Raw genomic sequence first — 19,975 nt, 5'->3', positions numbered from 1 at the left:
GAATAAAGCTTTCGCTTCTCGCCCCCTCCTCACCCCTCCACCTCACTTAACACTGTTTTTTAATTTTTCAGGCAGCCCCTGCCTTGTGGTCCCCATGGGCCCGGGCGGCCCGGAGGCCTGGGCGAGGTTCTGCATCCCCTCGGCTGCTGCCCACCCAGCCCGACAAGGAGCGCGGGGGACAGAGGCGCCGCGGGTGGAGGGTGGTCGGCGGCCTTCCCGGCGGAGCATCTCCGAGGTTGCGCCCAAGTTCCAGACGGGACTCGCCTCCCCGCCCTCCCGCACGCCCCGGCGCCGGGGAGGGCTGAGACGGGAGCGGGAAGGCGGGAGCGGCAGGGCGGAGGGGGGGTGCGGCGGGGAGGGGGGGACAGCCAGACGGGGCCGAGGTGTGGACGGGCGAGGTGGAGGCGCTCGGGGCGGAGTGCTCGGGCTGCCGGGAGCCGGGGTGCGCGCCTGATTCCGGGGAAGCGCCGGCGGTGAGTGTGCAGCCGGGGAGCCGGGGAGCCCTGTGGGGCTGCAGCCTCGTCCCTCTCGGGCACTTTTGGTGGGGGGAGGGAGCGGGGGTCGCGGACTAGCGGAGCTGGCCTGCAGGGCATCGTCCTTCTCCCCTCCGTCCGCCACCTCTGCTCCCCCCAACACAGACACACAGACACACACAGACACACAGACACACACAGACACACAGACACACACACACACACACACACACACACACACACACCCTCGGGGGTGGGGGGAGCTAACTTGCAGGGATCATGTGGGGAGGGGGCCCGAGCAGGTGGTTGGGGGCTGGAAGGGAAGGGAGGGTCCACGCCGGGCCCAAGGGCGTGGGGTGCCCTTCCGACCCCGCGACACCCCACTTCAGGCTCGAAATCCCCTCACCTCTGCCCGGGCGACCACTGGGACGAGACAGACGGGCCGGCAGCTGGAAGCCGGCACAGACGGGCCGGGAGAGTTGGCTCCCGCCCGCGGGGGCACCCGGGGTGGGGGGCACCTGGGAAGGGGGCGATCGGGGCGCGGGCGGAGCCCTGGCCCGCGTGGATGCGCGAAGGGCGCAGTTTTCGAACTTGGCTCTGCGTGGGGACCAGCCGCTCGCGAGCCGCGGCCGGGGAGCGCGTCCGTCCCCTTGGCCACCCGCGCGGGGCTACTGCGAGGCTCACCTGACCTTCCCAGGAGGAGGAGCAGCGTTTGTTTGAGGACCCGGTGAGCCTGGAAGAGAAGGGGATGGATGGGGGCTGGGGGTCAAGGGAGTTTGGAGACTCCGCTGCCTGCCCCCACGAAGGGGCTGGAAGAAATGTGTCTGTGTAAGCCGGGAAGTTAAGCGATGGAGCGGAGCTGTTGAAGATGAAAAATTTACAGACCGCGAGTATTAGGATTGCGGGTGCCTCAAATGCTGGGTTGGGGTGTTGGGTTCTTTCCATTAGCCCGAAAAGGTCCCCATAGAGCACTAGATGAGAACAGAAGGTACCCTGCCAAGGCATCTGAGAAGCCTTGAGAAGACTTCGTATTCTGCATATCAAGTACTTCCCAGGCACCTTGACCATTGCCACGGTTAAGCTGATTTGTTAAGGGAATGTTTGAGATGACTTTAGGTCACCTGTACCTCTTTTCCATTTTGGTGGGGTACCCAGGGAATCATTGTACTTCGATTGCCTTCTATTGGGTGTAGTGCAGATTTCACTCTAGGTCTATTTATATACAAATCTTTGGAATTTGATTTGGTGGTCAACAATCTCTTCTTACATTGAAGATGTCTTTTATTTCCTCTGTGTTCGTTTGCAAAGGCAAACCGGACTCTTAAACTGACAGAGTGAATGTAATGGGAGTGTCAGTAATCAAAGCAAATCTAAGGAAGACTCTGCCATCGTCCCGAGCTTGTAACTGATGTACCCTCTTTCTCCTTTTCTCTCTCTCCAAACGCATAAGCAGGTCCAAGCATCATTACTTAGTTTTCTAGAAGGAAATTGAAGTTCAGTTCTTCGAGACTCCATGCAAATCTGTTTTCAAAGGTCTGTCCTGATAATAGATATAATCATTCGTTGATCCAACTAGAAGTGTTTTTCTGTGCTGTGAGTGAATTGTTGATTACAGTCACATGTTTCTAGTTTTTAAAAAAGTTGTACTTCCTCTATATTAAGTAAGTGGTTCCCAGTGAAAAAAAAAGCTTCTAGTTTCTTACCAAGAAATTTTAGTATTTTTTTTTCCACATCCTCTTTGGTCAGTATGGTTGCTTGTTAAGCCTCAAACTGCTGAAGCTAAGTTCCAAATTAATGAGCTGAATTTAATATAAGGACATGTTTGCTTGTTTCCTTTCAACACTATTCAAAGGTCTTTATTTGTTCAAATGAAGATTTAAAAGATAATGAAATTTTTGCCACTTTACTTCATTAGACAAGACATAAATTCCAGATGGTTGGGATTAAGTAATAGCACATTTTAAAAGGAAGCTTTGCAGTGTTTAAAATAGATAAACATTTAACTTGTATTATAAAGTTCTTAGCATATTGTTTTATAATGATATAAATCTACTTAAATATAATACAGTGTACATTTCCTAGGAGACATTTTGCTTTTAACTCAAAATAGTGTGCATATTTGTTTTCAAAAATTCATAAAATAAGAAAAATTCTTAATTGGAAATAAGAAGAATAATTTGAATTTTCATACTGGGTAGATGTGGCCCCCTTTTTATTGAAGCAACACTGTTTTATAAGGGCATAAGTATTTATGTCTTAAGGGTTGCATACCCCCGCCACTAAAATTCCAATTTCCTTCCACCACTGTCCCTAGGACCCTTTTTTTCCGTTCCCCCAACCCTAGGAAAACTCAGTTCTATCATCAAAGTCTAAGAGTTTGTTTCCATGAACATCGTCTATCCCTTTATTTCCTCTTATTATTATTTGGATGTGAGAGGTGGGCCGCACCAGGTGATGCTCATGGCTTACGTCTGTCTTTGTACTCAGGGATCACTCCTGGTGGTGCTCTGGCAATCTTATATGGTGGTGAGGACCAAACCAGGTCAGCTAGGGGCAAGAAAAGCTCCTCACCAACTGAAATACTTCTCTGGCTCTACTTTATATCCTTACAGACCACATCTGAGTAAGATCATCTGCTTTCTGTTTCCCTCTCTCTGATTTGTTTCACTTAATATGACACCATCTTGTCCCATAAATGTTGTAAGAAAGGAAAGTCTTCTTTTCTAATTGCTGAGTAAAATTCCATTGGACATAGAGACATCTTTATTCATCTGCTACTGGGCACTTTTGGGGGGGTTTGTTTTTTGGTTTTTTGCTTTTTGGGTCACTCTGCACTCAGGAATTACTCCTGGTGGTGCTCAGGGATCATATGAGATGCTGGGAATCGAACCCGGGTTGGCCGCGTGCAAGACAAATGCCCTACCTGCTGTACTATCGCTCCAGCCCCTGTTATTGGGCACTTTTATTGCTTCCATATCTTGACTATTTTGAAGAGCGCCGTGATGTACTCTGTATATGTGCTCTGTATATGTGTAAATTCCCTGTTGAATCTGATTAGCTACTATGAAAATCATTTCAAATATTTTTTCAGGATATTTCTGTATATTATTAATAACTAATAAATAACAAAATAGACATGTTCATTTTTGAAATGTCACACAGGATTCTCTTTATTCAATATTAATTTGAGAGGTGAGAGAAATACTCTTTGAGGTATATAGTATGTGGCTTTCTGATTTCTAGTCATTGAAAGCTGAAAGCATTAATAGCCCTTTAATAATAGAATTTTGATACTCCATTGAATCATATTTAGTCATCCAATACAGAATCAGAGTTTCTGGACCCACAGTGGGAAATCTTGCTTTTCTATTGCCTGAGCCATAAAGTAGGCAATAGATAATGATTTCTGCTCTATGAGTGAGCTACTCTAGAAAAACTTAGAACTGGCATCTGTGACAAGAACTGTTACTTCTACCTGGAAAGATACAAGGAAAAATGAGAAATTTTTCAGAGGAATGAGCAGAAGTAGACAAAAATTACATTAGTGAGTTCACACAAGCATTAAAATCAGTATTGTATTACTTAAATAATTCTCAATTTCTGTTGCTGTTTCCTTCTCCAAAAGTAATTGATGGCCTTTTAACCCATGATTAGTTCACTTCTCTATACAAAGGAAAGCCATTAAGACATTTCACATTTCTAAGGTTTTTTCACAAGGATCCATTCACTGCAAGGTGACCTGTAGAAAGACAAGAAGGGAGAAGTATGGAGTCTGATAGTTACCAGTTCCTTAGCCTTTGTTTTTAATCAGAATTATAGAAGTAGAGATGGCAAGAAGTGGCTAAATTTGGGGTTTATAGGGAGATAAAGGTGACAAGAATTGATGATGGATTAGGTATGATTGAGGATAGAAGAAAAGAAAATAATGTTCATGTCTAGATTTATGACCAGAGCTACTAGAAGCATATGAGTGTCACAAACTGATATGGGAAGATTAAAGAGACATAATTAAGTTTTGAGCATCTTTCTAAATATTTCAGTTGCAGTCACCACAAAAGAGGACAGAGTTCAGTGGGAAAGGCCAGAGTTGAAGATTCAAAAATGGACAAGTTATCAGTAAATAGAACATTGAGACTTTGTGAGAGAATTTAAGAATATATTTAAAGGATTAGATTGAGAAAAGTGCTACATGATAGTCCAAAATATGGACAAGAGCTGAAGCCAGAAAAGGAAACTGGGAAGGAATAGTCAGTAAATTAGGAGGAAGTTTGGAAATTCCCAGTGATTAGAATAAAAATGAAGAAAGCGTTTTAAGAAAAAAGTGATAAGGTTTATCCAGTGCTGATAAATGGTTATTATATGAGAATTACTTTGAAATTTCATGTGACCTTGATAAAGCTGTTTCACTGAAATGGTGCTGACAACAGATTAATCAATACATTTTGAACAATAATTGGTGACCTAGTCATTATTATGCCAAGAAAAATAATAGATGCTCAAAGTTATTACTGTTGCTTTTTCTTGAAAATAAATCATTGAAAACAATGACAAAAAATAAATGAAAAATAAGCAAAATAAACTATATACAACCAACTCAATAAAATACTGCCCAGCTGTTAAAATTATTAAGTTGGCTTTCCATGTACTGATATGCGAAGTTTTTTAGGGTTTATTAAATAAGGCAGAAACATTTCAATGCAATTGACATGGCATACTATTTATTAAAGAACACAAAGGATAAGTCTCTCTGTAAAAGGCATATGCAAAAATAAATAAATAATAGTGGTTACTGACAGGACCTGAGTGGTAAGGCACAGTAGCGGGAGAGTGATTAACTGAGCATACATTTCAATACCTTTGACTTATGAAACTATGCACTGATTAGCTATTCAAAACATTAAATTTTATACATTTTATAAAAAATGTATTTGTACTTGAAGATACTGATGAGCAGAAAAATTGGAGGAGAGGAAATAAACATTATGCATAAAATTGCTCTTTCAAGAAGAGGATCAAAGGTGGCTAGAGTGGCATGGAGATTGTTTTTTTAAATGAAAGCTGCTAATATCACAGATATAACAATGAGAATAAACCAGAAAAAAGTAAGAGCTTATTTAAAACAAAAATAAGGCAGCGATGAGACCAGAATCCTTTGATAAGTGGTAGGAGATGGAATTCTAGATAGTAGTAAGAGTGGGAACTGACTGACCAAAAATAACAGTATCTTTTCCTGAAACCTCCAAATCTGGACCAATCCTTTGGACATACTTTTCCATTACCTAAAGTTCAGTGCTACCTGGGACATTTGTATAAACTATTTCAATTAAGGGACCAGAGAGATAGCACGCACCCTAATTTTATTTTTGTTTTTGTATTTGGGCTACACCTAATGGTGCCCTGGCTTACTCCTATGTCTGTGCTCAGGGATCATTCCTGTAGGTACCCAGGGCATCATATGAGGTACCAAGGATTGAACTGAGGTTGGCAGCATGCAGGGCAAGTGCCTTAATGGCTGTGCTATCTTTCTTACTTCTAGCCTACATTTGATATCTGGTGCCACATAGTCATGAGCCTCATTGAAGGTCAGGGTGCAGCTCTGGAGGCCTCCCCAGCACTGCCAGGGTGGTCCTGGTAATCCCTGGCACAGACCAAACACCACTGCATCCTTGGGCCCTCACAATGAACTGCCAGACTGGTTGGCCAAGAATTCCTGGGTGGGATCCTCATCCCCACACTCTGAGCACTGTTTGGGAGTCCCCCAAGATAAAATAAGTGACTGCAGTTGATAACACTGCATAGATTTTATTTAGTACTTATGTTATTTGGAGCCTTGGCCTCTCATCATTTATTTCACATCAGTTGGCACCCTTTCTAGTATTGTTAGCAGCTACAGTAGTTTCCCTCTCTTCTCAAAACTTCTACCTCCTTCACCCTCAGAATGATTCCTCTTTGCTGGGAATTCAGAGGCTCCATTCCCCCCTTCTAACTCTTGCGTAGTTCTCAGCTCAGCTACGCACCATCTTTGATCTGGATCCCACAATTGCTTGCTCCGATCTAAATTTGCAAATTTCATAATCCCCCTTTTCACTGCAACTTCAATTTCTTCTTTATGCAATGACTTTATCATAAAACTGGTTATTAACATCACATCGCTCCAAGCATTAAAAGAAACAGCAAAAGAGAAAAACCTCTTGTGATGCTGAAGCTTCCCCACCTCACCCTCACCCTGTCCCTAATCTCCTTGTCTGCTCCTTTGTCTGTCAGCTTTTTTTTTCTTATTGCCATCTCCTCATTTGCCATTAACTCCTCTCCCATCACAGTCTGGTTTTTCCTTCCACTCCCACATAACACCACCCTGGCAATGGTCTCAGTATTATTAAATCAGAGTCTGCCAAGTCTAATTCAGAGCATTTAACAAAATGAAACTGTCAACAACTCGTGCCTTCTCTTCAAGAACGTCATGACAATACTCTTGGTGCTCTTCTTATGTGTTTAATTATTTTCTTGTTGGTTCATCTGTTGAGGCTCTTCCATTGTCCATCCTTAGTTTTCTTCTCCAAAGGCTTCCTTCCTTCCAGTTCTCTATGATCAAAGTTCTCTTTGAGAATCTAAAAATTAAAAACTAACAGACTATGATATCTCTCCTTAAGGGAAGAAATGTACATAAAAGTTTGCTGATAGTTTTGTTGTCGAAGCCCATCCATGGAAATTAGGAGCCCTTCATAGATCTTCATATGTAATAACACCATCAACTGCTATTACTTCAGTTACCTCCAAATAAAATGATGGATCTGAGTCATTTCAAAGGGGGGGAGGGTTGTACCCCCCCATAAAAGAAATTTATTGGTGAAGAGAAGGGTGTTGGAACATTGTATGACTGAAATCCAATCAAGAACAGCTTTGTAACCAATCATGGTGATTAATTTTTTTTTAATTAAATAACTCCTTTTCCAAAAGAAAGTAATTTTTTGCAGACATTTCCCATTAAACAGAACTCTTTTCTCTCTCTCAAAGAGTCATCACTTATAACCTTTATATTCTTTTCTAAACCTGCACACCCATATTTCTATTCCATAACTCCTTTCTAAATGGAGTCATGATTTAAAATTGAAACAAAATCAAATCTACATCAAAGCTGTAAGTATTAATATTTCTATCACAAATATTAAGCAATGATAAAAGTATACACATATGTTACTTAGAAAAATAGTGATTATTAAATTTGTTCAGATATTTATTGTCAGCTTAGAGTCCTTATAAAAGAGATAGCAGTTGTTAAAAACAATTTTCACCAAACTGAAACTCCCAAGAGATTAATCCAAAAAGGAAAGAAAAGTAGAAAAAGAAAAATCCCTAAGTATGTTGTAGTATTTTTTTTAATGCCATGATTCAGTACAAGTAAAGTCATGTTAACTAGCACCAGTGCAATTCAAACTGGGAAAATTCCACTTTCCTGCATATTCAATCCAGATCTCCATTCAGCTATAGAGACTCGAGATTTCTGTATCAACAAAAAAAATTAAAATCAGGCTCACTCAACAGATTTGTAATTAAGCTCATCTTCTTTCTCAAAGTTTGTAAGCCTAATATTCTGTATCCTGTCAGAGTAATTTCTAAGTTCCTTTTTAAAGTTGTTCTTCATAAGAAGACATATTCAATCTGTCTGGAGTTAGTCTCGAACTACCTTCCAAATAATTTATTAACTGAACTTTTAAATGCCTGGCCTGGACTTTTAAAAATACCTCTGCTCCTATCTTCCTTGGCCTTTCCTGAGCCCCATGAATCACTCAAGCCAAACTGTCACCAAATTTATTTTAGAGCTTAGTCCCATTCATTCTTTGTCTAAAAGTCTTCTGTGGCACCTTTTTGCTTCTGAAAGAAGCCATCCCGTGAAACTAGCTCTTCTAGCCCTCTATTTGAGTATTTTCTCTACTTCCTCCTTGCCACTTCTGTTTGCGCGTCTGCCAGCACTTTTTCAGGAAGAGGGAATTTCTCAGTCCTCTTTGAGAAATGGGGCTCTCCTCTCTTCACTTTATCTCTGAATGTAAAATCTTAGTTATTTGCAAAAATTCATATTTGTACTTTCTGCAAGCACTTCCTTAAGAAGGAAATAGCCCATGCCTATACACTATGTACACTGGTTAGGAGCTTTGCAAGTTTCCACAGGGCACTCACTGTACATATTTGCATTTTATTCACTTAACAATTCCATATCTCCATTAAGAACAATGGGTCCTTGGAGGCAACAATTGACTCTTTTTAAACTCTGTTTAATCTACAGTACATTAAATAATTATGTAATATTCTATGGGCTGGAGCCATAGCACAGCGGGTAGGGCTTTTGCACAGCAGGACATAGCACAATGGGTAGAGACAGACCCAGGTTTGATTCCTCTGTCCCTCTGGGAGAGCTCAGAAAGCTACGGAGAGTATCCATCCCGCCCACACGGCAGAACCGGCCAATCTACCCTTGGCCCTATTTGATATGCCAAAAACAGTACAAGTCTCACATTACTGATACCCACTCGAGCAAATCGATGAACAACGGACAGCAGTACAGTAATATTCTATATAGTATAGTGTTTAGTACGAAGGGCATCCAAGGGACACCTCTGACTTTTCTGTTGTTAAATCAAAGCACCTATACTGAAAATGTCAACAATATCCTTGGATAGGAGTGATTATCTACAAACTACTTTAAAAACTTGTCTTTCTCCATTCAGTGTAATTCAGTGACTCTCTCAATGATATTTCACTCTTTCAAGCTGTTTCATAAAATTAAAATGAAAAAAAAAACAACACCAAAAACCCAAATCAGAGAAGTTTCCTAACATATTCTGTACTCTCAATCTCCAAGACAGATGGCAAGTTTTCTTATGTAACAAACCCTCAGGGGAATGAAACCTCACTCAGCATCCACTTTGGTGATCAGCTTTTGGTGCTCAGCCTTTTCTTCAATACGATATAAACTGACATTGCTATAGTCATTTCTGTTCTTCTTTATAAAGGACATGATATGGTTCATTTCTTAATATAAATATTTCATCTCTTTTAAATAGTGTAAATGAGTGTTGAACAAAAATATCAATTAAATCAAAAGCTATTGATACTTACTCATCTTTTTAAAAGTGTCTAGATTTTCACCTTATCCAAGACATAGAGGTCTCTGGCTCCAAGCCAACTTGAGTCATTCTTTTTTGCGTTATTTCTCATCTTGTAATTGGTACATATTAGTATTGCAGTAAAATCATTAATGCAATGAATCATCTTTAATATAGATGTTTTCTTTAAGTATAAACCAGCATATGAAACAACCTATCCACCAAAAACCCTGCTAAAATTATGTTTTGACTTTAATGTACTTTACATTTTAAGACATTTGCAATATTTTGGAAAATATATAAAATATAATTTTGTTTTCTAATTACCATAGCCAGCTAGATTTCTAATTACTACGTTGTTAGCTAAAATAATTTCAGGAAATAACACACTTGACTCAGTTTCCAACCAAGGGTAACTTAGTTATGGAACACGTAACAGTCACTAGGTTAGTCACACATTTTCATGCTTTCTTATGAAAAAACATTTGGAATAATGAGTACCAGATTTGGAAAGTGGTCATTTCAACATTCTGTCAGCACATTATCTAGTGCAGCCACTGCAGCATAGCACTAATAATTCAAGGCATCCGTTAGCAGTTCTTTGGATTGTTGGCAGCTGTGTTTGACAAGGCAAGGACCCTTCAATCTTTATAATTCTAGTTGAAATAAAAGCAATGGAGCTCTCTATTCCCACCTTTCATAACAGAAGTCTGAGCTGTGTGATTTTGGTTTTGAGAAAAGGAGCCTAGATTTCAAAAGCGCAAAGAACCATTTTCTCCCAGATAAATCTGAGTCTTTCCCCTATCTCTTGATTAGGTTCAATCAGTCACCATTAGTTCTAGAATATATCAGAGGATAAAAACTATTATAGGACTATTGCAATCTTAGTCCTATAAGGAACTTTTAAATGGGTGACATCTTGACATAGTTCATGTTTCTCCTGCATCACTTTACCAATATTTAGGAAAAATATACTTGCTTTATTGTTATACGTGTTCTCTGTTCAGTGAGAAGCATATCCTCTGACTAAAAGCCCTTGTAATCGTTTCCTGAACATCAATGCTACCAGGACTTGAGTGGGAAAAAAATCTGTCTGTGCAGTTTTCTAAAAGTATATAAATGGTTTGCATCATTGTAAAATTACAAAGAGTAATGCTGCAGTTCTTTGAAAAGGTTATATTTAAAACTTTTTTGACAGAGGAACATGTTGAGACATTGCTTTTCTTGGTTCTTGGTTTGGTTCATTTATTTATTTTATTTATTTGTTTATCTGGTTTGTCCTATAACTGGGGATGATAAATGATGAAATTGGGATTTCAAATCTACAATTCCACTTGGTCAAATCATCTTCCAATTGTAGAATATGTTACCCTTTAATCATAAGAATTTAGAAAGGAATTTTTTCCTCTCGATTTATTTTTGAAATGCGTGTTTTCATTTACATCATTAGAGTTAAATCAAAGGAAATCAAATCTTGATATTTAAAGCTAGAAATATTGCTCTGAATTTTGCATAATATCATTTCATTTTCATAGTATATCTTATTATAAAAAACAAAGGTGTTGTATTATTTGAAAAATAAAGTTAAAATATCAGTTATTATAGGGGACCAGAGAGATAGCACAGCAGAATAGGCATTTAACTTGCTTGTGGCCCACCAGGTTTTAATCCATGGCACCCCATATGGCTCTCCGAGGCTGTCAAGAGTGATTCCTGGGGGCTGGAGCAATAGCACAGCGGGTAGGGCGTTTGCCTTGCACGCGGCCGACCCGGGTTCGAATCCCAGCATCCCATATGGTCCCCTGAGCACCGCCAGGAGTGATTCCTGAGTGCATGAGCCAGGAGTGACCCCTGTGCATCGCCGGGTGTGACCCAAAAAGCAAAAAAAAAAAAAAAAAAGAGTGATTCCTGAGTGCAGAGCCGGGAGTAACCCCTGAGCACTGCTGGGTGTGTTCAAAAACAAAACAAAATTCTGTAATTATAACATTTTCACAGAAATTGAACATTACTTTTTAGCTTTCAAAATAAGCTTATCCTGGGGCTAGAGCAATAGTATAGCAGGCAGGGCGATTGCCTTGCATGTGGCTGACCTGGGTTCAATGTGCAGCATTTCGTATGGCCCCCAAACATAGGAGTGATTTCTGTTGGTCTCTCTCCCTCTAATTTTATTCTGCATAATACTCTCCAGGTCCCTCCATGCAGCAGTAAATTCCATGACATTAACTTTTCTTATGGCCAAGTAATATCCCATTGCGCATATATACCATAGTTTCTTTATCCAGTCATCTATTTTTAGACACTTGGGTTGTTTCCAGGTTTTGGTTATTGTGGATAGTGCTACAAGGAACATAGGGTGCAAATGCTTTTTCTCCATTTGTGGAAATCCTTGTGGTATATTCCAAAAAGTGCAGTTGCTGGGTCAAATAGAAACTCAATTCCTAGATTATTTTTAGGATTGTCCATATCATTTTCCAGAAAGGCTGGACAGTCTACATTCACACCAGCAGTGAGAGTCCTTTTCTCCCTGCATTCATGCCAGCACTGGTTGCTCTTATTCATCACGATACGTTCCAGTCTTCATGTGGGATGATAACATATTGTTGTTTGGATTTGCATCTCTTTGATGATTAGCTATGATTAGGGCATTCTTTATGTGCTTTTAGCCATTTGTATTTCTTCTTTGGGGAAGTTTCTGTTCATCTTTTCTCCCCAGTTTTTGATGAGGTTGGGAATTTTTTTGTAAGGCTCTACCAGTGCTCTATATATCTCTGATGTTGACCCTTACCAGATGAGTGGTGGGTAAATAATTTCTTCCATACAGGTAGTCTTTGTATCCTGATTATAATTTCCTTTGAAGTGCAAAAGTTTCTTAATTTGATAGAGTTGAATCTGAAATCTACTGAATCTGTTCAGTGCTTTGGAGGGTATTGCCATATTGATAATACTTATCCTCCCAGTCCATGAGGGGTTTGTGCTTCTATTTCCTTGTGTCTTCTTTTATTTCTTTAAGTACTGTTTTGTAGTTTTCTTTGTATAGCTCTGTCACCTTTGTAGTTAAGCTTATTCTGAGGTACTTTATTTTCTGAGGCACAATTGTGAATGTTAATATTTTTTGATATCTATTTCCTCATTATTTGTATATAGGAAAGCCATGGACTTTTGTGTATTAATGTGGCAGCCTTCCATTTTACTATGTAAGTCTACTGTTTCTAGAAGCTTTTTTGTAGTCAAGAGGATTTTCTAAATATAATATCATGTCATCCACAAATAATCAGAGCTTTACTTCTTTGTGTCCTGTCTGGATGCCCTTGATATCTTTTTCTTGCTGAATTGCTATGGCAAGTACTTTCAGTACCATATTGAATAAATGAGACCCCCAAGAATTTTTATGTTAACATCCCTCCTGACATCCTGAGCAGATAGCAGTAATAAGGAGAATATTAACCTCTACAACCTCAGCTTGCTTTCCTGTCACCCCTTTGCATTTTCACTTTGAATATAGCAGGTTGAGCTCATCTGAATTGTCTTTACTTACTCCCATATAAACTGTTTTATTGAATGAAAGAAGTTTAAATGGCTATATCTTTCTATTTGATCCCTTCCATCAGACTGATTTACATTAATATAAGGAGGAATTTCTGAAATTTTGTCCAGTAAGTTTTCAGGTAGCACTAATTTCTAATAATAGCTGAGATTTTTTTCTTCTTTATTAGTTTATAAATTATTTTAATGTGAACTCAGGTGGGTGAGATACTATAGGCAATCTTGTAAAGAAATTACTTGAGTGGTGGTCTTTTGCCTAGTATATCAATCATGTGATGAAGAATGAATTAGAAATTATGTACAGCTTTACATAAGTGTTATTGATCTGTGGGGCTGGAGCAATAACACTGCAGATACGGTTGTTGCCTTGCATGGGGCCAACCGAGGTTTAATCGCCAGCACCCCATATAGTCTGTAAACCCTACCAGAATGTGATCCCTGACCATAGAGATAAGAGAAAGCCCTGAGTGCAGCTGGGTGTGGCCCCTAAACCCCAAAGTGAAAAAGTTATTGATTTTTAAGAAGTACTTGGCCAGAAGTATATACCACATTAAACTCTTTATTTGAGATAGATATTTTATCTACTCTCATCAGCTTAAATTATTAAAACATTCTCTTGATTTTTCCAATTAATCAGATGTTTAATGTATGACAATCTGGAAACTCAGTCCAGAATTATATAAAATTCTGTTTTCAAGTGTCATAGTCTAGAGAGATTCCTTATTTCCTATATTTTATATTCTTACTTTAGAACTCTTTAAAACTGCACATGAACCATGGTAATAAAATTGGGAATTATCCGCTACCTTGGCTCATTGACTTCGCTAAGTGGTTACCCATAAGTCTTTCTTCACACTTGAGTTATTCTCATGACAGTGAACAGGGTTGTGTTGTGGAAGGAAAATGCATTCATACAGACAAGCACACAAACAGTTGAATGTGACAGTTCTTGGCACAACTACACATTGAAATAGCAGTTCTAAAAATGAATAAGAGAGACTCTGAATAAATAAGGGAGATAAATAAAATTGAGTAAATAAGGGAGATCCAGAAAATTGATAGCTTTTCTCTTCTAGTAGTGGGAGGTCTTTGAAGTGTAAAGGCCACAAAAATTCCAAATGTCAATAAATGACAGCTCAGCCCAATGAGATATTAGTAATGAAAAGATAATAATGTTAAAAAATTATTTTCATGGGGCTGGAGTGATAGCACAGCGGGTAGGGTGTTTGCCTGGCACGCAAGCGACCCAGGTTTGATTCCCAGCATCCCATATGGTCCCCTGAGCACAGCCAGGAGTAATTTCTGAGTGCATAAGCCAGGAGTAACCCCTGTGCATCACTGGGTGTGACCCCAAAAGCCTCCCCCCTTCAAAAAATTATTTTTGTAAAGATGGTTTTAAAGATTCTGGATAGAAATGTTGGTAATGGTAAATGTTGAGTGAATTTTTAATAACCATCTCAGGGATGGAGAGCAAAAGTAGTCATTTGTAGATTTTTGTCTCTTTTATTTGTAAATATGCTCCTCACATGAGCATTTTCAAATTGTTCAGGCATAGTCACTGGACAGAAAGCTGAAGAAATATACCACTGCACTGTTGTAGCACTGTACCAAGTGGTTTTCTTTCTTTCTTTTAATTGGAGTCTAGGGATGTGATGGAGGGCTGGGACTGGTGATTGAACTGCATCCAGTTTGGCATCAAACTGGGACCAGTAGGATTGCTTTCGAGGGCCTTTGCTCCTATACTCTTATACTCTTCCTTCCCATGCAAGTGACTCTCTACAGCCAGTAAGAGCCAACTTCAGCATGCCATCGGTATAATCTTTCTAATATTAAGGCAAATAAAATGGTCACCAGACCACGGAGATCTAATTGGTAAAGGGCATGTCGCGCCTGTTGTAGCTGGTGGTGTTGAGGTTGGAGAGAGTGTAGAAAAGCAGCTATAAGGAACAGCTCTAGGGGGCTATCTTGTGGCTGAAGATAGAAGAGCCTTGAGGTTGGAGGGATAGTACCGATAGGGTGCTTGCCTGGCAAACATTATAGAGCCGGGAGTAAGCCCTATGTGGCCCCAAAACAAAAAGAAAAAGAAAAGCCTTGAGAACTGAAGTTTATCAGCTTTATGGTTACCAAGTTCCTGACAAAGTAAGGAGACTGAAAATCAGTTCCAGCCAATTAATGTGGTGTGTGCAAAGAACAGCACACTGTCCCTAACGTCACTTCTCCATTAAGCTCCAAATAAATATTAATTCACACATACCCTGGTTCAACATTATTCTAGTGGCACATGCTACAAATGAGAAAGCAAGTTTTGTCTTAATAGTATTTATTGCTTTAGCAGCACTCAGATCACGCTACTAGTCCCCAACCTTTCTTATGCATAGTCTACCCTCTTAGATGACTTGCTAAGAACCTTGTCCCCTAACCTGCTCCCTTTAAAAATTTATTCAGCTTTAATCGATACTTTGTCATCTTTAGTTCTTCATTGTGAAGAAGACAAGTTTAGGCTCTAAGTGAAGTCACATCTAAAGTAATGAATGAGGAAATGTGGTATAATTCCCAGTGAATGAAACCAAAGGAGTATAAACACATGGGTTTGACTCCACACACTATCAATTTTAGAAAACTTATGTAATTTATATGTCTTCATATACTTGTGAATAAAATTCTGAATAAAATTATTTCACAGATATTTCACAGATATTTTGTGATGGTTAACAAACATTAAATATTAAAGAAGTTGGAATATAAAAATATAAATTTTTTTCATTCTCTAACAGTTAATTCTTCCTTTCCTTACTTATCACAAAGTAGAAAAGGTATTTGATTTAGTATAATTAGTAAGAAGATGATCATAAATCTTGAAACACTATGTAACTACCTGATAATTGTGAAAATGAGTTAAAATACTTGAAGGAGTTATGGGGTGCATGTACAATCTTTAAGATTTTATTTATTGTCGTGTTAAGGACTGGTGATTACACCCAGAAGTTATAAAGATCAAATCCAGGATCTCATAGATGCAAGGCACACTCTCTACATTCAGTCACATCCCCACTTCCTTTATTTTATTAAATTAATCTTAGAGGACTTTTTCAAGTGTGAAGTATTAAAAATCTACATGTCTTTTTTTGTCCTGAATTATCCTCTCTCTGTCTACTTTCCTCTGAAAAACAAAACAAAACGCTAATTGGTCTTATAGTTTATTTTTAGTCATTTCAGTTAGTTCATCTGTTTGGTATATTTCTTATTATTTCTGATCTTCTATAGTAGAGGAAAAGGAAGACAAGAAATGTGGATTAAATATCAATTGAGCCAACTCACGGTATTTGCCACAAAAATAAAATTCTAGTGAAGGTATAGCTAATATAATATGAAAGAAAATCAGTTTGGCCTATACTGTACTTATAGAAGTTTGACATTTTTAAAAGTATTTGCAAGATTTTGATAGATGACTCTGTTGTCAGATTTAAAACATTTGAAATAATAAAAAATATGGGCTGACACAGAAATAGAAATTTCCAATTTTTAATTGAAAAACATATTCTAGTATATTCCAAAAACAAAGTAATTCAAAAGCAGGATTAAGAGACATACAAGAGCAAATTAGTGCCATAGTAACCTATGAGTTTGTCTTTTTCATAAACACATTTAAAGATGTATGCACTATATTAGCTATTTTAGATATGTTTCTGTTTAACATTCAAATAAATACCAAAATGAGAGCATGTCTTATCTTGATTTTGTGTAATGTAACCTGTCACAGATTGACGTTGAAAGTTTTTACTAAGGAGAAATTTTTTGAAGTTTTTACATGATGGAAAATATAAATTCCTTGTTGTTTATTTATTTATTTATTTATTTATTGAATCACCATGAAATTGAGCATTACAAAGTTGTTGATGATTGCATTTTAGTCATACAATGTTCCAACACCCATTCCTTCACCAGTGTAATTTTCCAGCACCAGTGTCCCCAGTTTCCCACCCACCCTTCAAGCCATCCCCATCCCAGCCTGCCTGTATGGCAGGAACCTCTCTTCTCTCTCTCTCTCTCTCTCTCTCTCTCTCTCTCTCTCTCTCTCTCTCTCTCTCTCTCTCTCTCTCTCTCTTCGTTGTTATTTTAGATTGCTACTTGTCAAAGACCTTAAAATTGGCAATTTTAAGGTATTTGACTTTAAATTGAGTGATGAAGACATATCGACCATATTAAGCTTCAACAGAAACTGGAGATTCTGCATCATAGAGGGGTGAGTGATGTGCACTAGTATGCTTGTCAGGAATCTTTTTTTATTTTTAATTTAATTTTTTAAATTTCATTGAATCACCATGAGATAGTTACAAGCTTTCATGTTTGGGTCACAATCTCACAATGATCAAACACCCATCCCTCCACCAGTGCACATTCCCCACCACCAATATCCCGGTTATACTCCCCCTTTCCCACCCTCCTTCTGCCTCTATGGCAGACAATATTCTCCGTACTCTCTCTCTCTACTTTTGGGAATTATGGCTTGCAACACAGACACTGAGAGGTCATCATGTTTGGTCCATTATCTACTTTTGGCATACATCTCCCATCCCAACTGGTTCCTCCAGCCATCATTTTCTTAGTGTTCCCTTCTCTATTCCATCTGCCTTCTCCCCTCCACTCATGAAGCAGTCTTCCAGCTTTGGGGCAATCCTCCTGACCCTTGTATCTACTGTCCTTGGCTGTCAGCCTCATGTGATGTTATTCTATACTCCACATATGAGTGCAGTCCTTCTATGTCTGTCCCTCTCTTTTTGGCTTATCAGGAATTTTTCGGCAGTAGTGGAGGGTTTGTAGAAGGCACGTGGAACTACTTTTACCATCTTTAAAATATTAAAATTTTTAATTTTTAATATTTTTAAATTAAAAAATTTAAATACCAATATTATTTTCTGGTAGTTTTGAAAATTCTTGGATTCTTGGCTTACTGGGGGCAGCAGAGGTGCAGTCTAAACACCAAAAGCACAAACAATTGAAAAAATTAAATTTTAAAAAAGGCCACGTTTTCACTTTGAGTATGCTATAATCACTAACCAAGTCCACTAAAATATTAAGTCTACCTTATTGCAATGGGCTGGAGTGATAGCACCGTGGTTGGGCTTTTGCCTTTCACTCAGCCAACCCGTGTTCGATTCCTCCACCCCTCTCAGAGAGCCTGGCAAGCTACTGAGAGTATGGAGCCCGCATGGCAGAACCTGGCAAGCTACCCGTGTGTACTGGATATGCCAAAAACAGTAGCACTAAGTCTCTCAATGAGAGACGTTACTGGTGCCCGCTTGAACAAATTGATGAGCAACAGGATGACAGTGACAGTGATACCTTATTGCAATAGTTAATTTACTCATTCGTGTAACAGGTAGTTATTGGATACCTCTTACCTGCTAGGCTGCACGGATTGGGACTGGGCCTCTTCCATCCAGATTCCCCATTTTCCAGTCACACCCAGAAACTCCCCCCGGTGCCATGTAATCCCATCAACTACCAACATCCAGAAACGATAAAACCCAGCTCCCAGACATCTGATAGCCTAGTTCTCCCTCTCAGAGAACCTGGCAAGCTACTGAGAGTTTCCTGCCCACATGGGAGATCCTGGCAAGCTCCCCATGGGTATTCATATGCCAAAACCAGTAACAACGATGGGTCTCATTCCCCTGTCCTTGAAAGAGCCTCCAATGCGGTACTGTTGGGAAGAACAAGTAAAGAGAGGCTTCCAATATCTCAGGGCTAGGACGAATGGAGACGTTACTAAGACCGCTCGAGAAAATCGACGATCAATGGGAAGATGGTGATGATGATTAATAAAGTTCTTAATTTACTCTACACTAATGGTAAATCTGAAGCTATAATGACTACAGAAACAATAAGGCGTGTTTCTGTCTTAGTAACTTCTCTTATGTAAGCACCAATACTTGTTTCGACCCCTCTTTGCAACATATTATTGCAGGTGCTGTTTCTCTTTCTGGTTTGTAAAACAAGTTTTCTAGAAAATTTTTTCAAGCTTCATGTTGCATGTGTCTGTCTTAGTAACTTCTCTTATGTAAGCAATAATACTTGTTTCTACCCCCTCTTTGCAACATATCATTGCAGGTGCTGTTTCTCTTTCTGGTTTGTAAAACAAGTTTTCTAGGAAATTGGTTCAAGCTTTTGTCCAAGCTTTGTTGTGGAATGAGTTAACTTGTCTACTCACAAGCAGTGCATTAGTTTGAACTAAGTTTTCAGTTTCTTTTGCAGAGGACTGAGCTTAAAGGAAATTGAACTATTATATGAAAAATGTGTTTTAAAAATAAAAATATCTACAAATTCTGTATTTGAGAGGATATACCATTCTATTATTGAGTGGTCTCATTATCCTGAAGTGCTTCTTAATGAAATCATGAAAGACTTCCAAATTGTTAAATAAAAGAACCTTGTTTTCAGCACCCATTCTGTCTTATCATTTGGCAAGAGTTGCTTATAATTTACAGACGCTAAATTTCTTTCTTTAAACGTTTTTATTAAAAGATGATTTAAACAACACATAAAAAATCTGTGCCTATTTCATAACTATAACTTGCCAAAGTTGGAGATACATTTTAGAATACCCATTGTTTTTTAATAGCATATTAGTGTGCCTCCTGCAAAGAAATGTCTATATATTTCTTTGTCTATTTTTAAAAGTTTCAATAAGGCTTTTTTTTCTATTTTTCCTTTGATAATTGCTTGTAGGTGTTCACAATATATTGTCGATATTAAACAGACATATGGCTTGCAAGCAAGCTTTTCCATCTTCTATGACCTTTACATTCTGTATTTTCTTTTCTTAGCAGAAGCTTTTTAGTTTGATGCTATACCGTT

The 19,975-nt window shown here is 38.9% G+C and overlaps 1 protein-coding gene across 2 annotated transcripts in view; it reads left to right on the top strand.

The window, feature by feature from the left end:
• The first annotated feature begins 371 nt into the window (after window positions 1-371).
• The window catches only part of HTR1F (5-hydroxytryptamine receptor 1F), a 161,044-nt gene continuing 141,440 nt past the window's right edge, over window positions 372-19,975 (top strand). The window contains exons 1-2 of one of the 2 annotated variants that reach the window (XM_055127498.1): window positions 388-473; window positions 1,171-1,200. The gene's annotated coding sequence lies outside the window, so the exon portion shown is untranslated. Of the gene's footprint in view, window positions 474-1,170; window positions 1,201-19,975 lie in introns of both variants that reach the window. The other variant, XM_055127497.1, reaches the window with a different exon arrangement.

The sequence above is a fragment of the Sorex araneus genome, chromosome 2 (genome assembly GCF_027595985.1).
Source record: "Sorex araneus isolate mSorAra2 chromosome 2, mSorAra2.pri, whole genome shotgun sequence".
Taxonomy (NCBI): Eukaryota; Metazoa; Chordata; class Mammalia; order Eulipotyphla; family Soricidae; genus Sorex; species Sorex araneus.
This window is presented reverse-complemented; position numbering and strand designations above follow the sequence as displayed.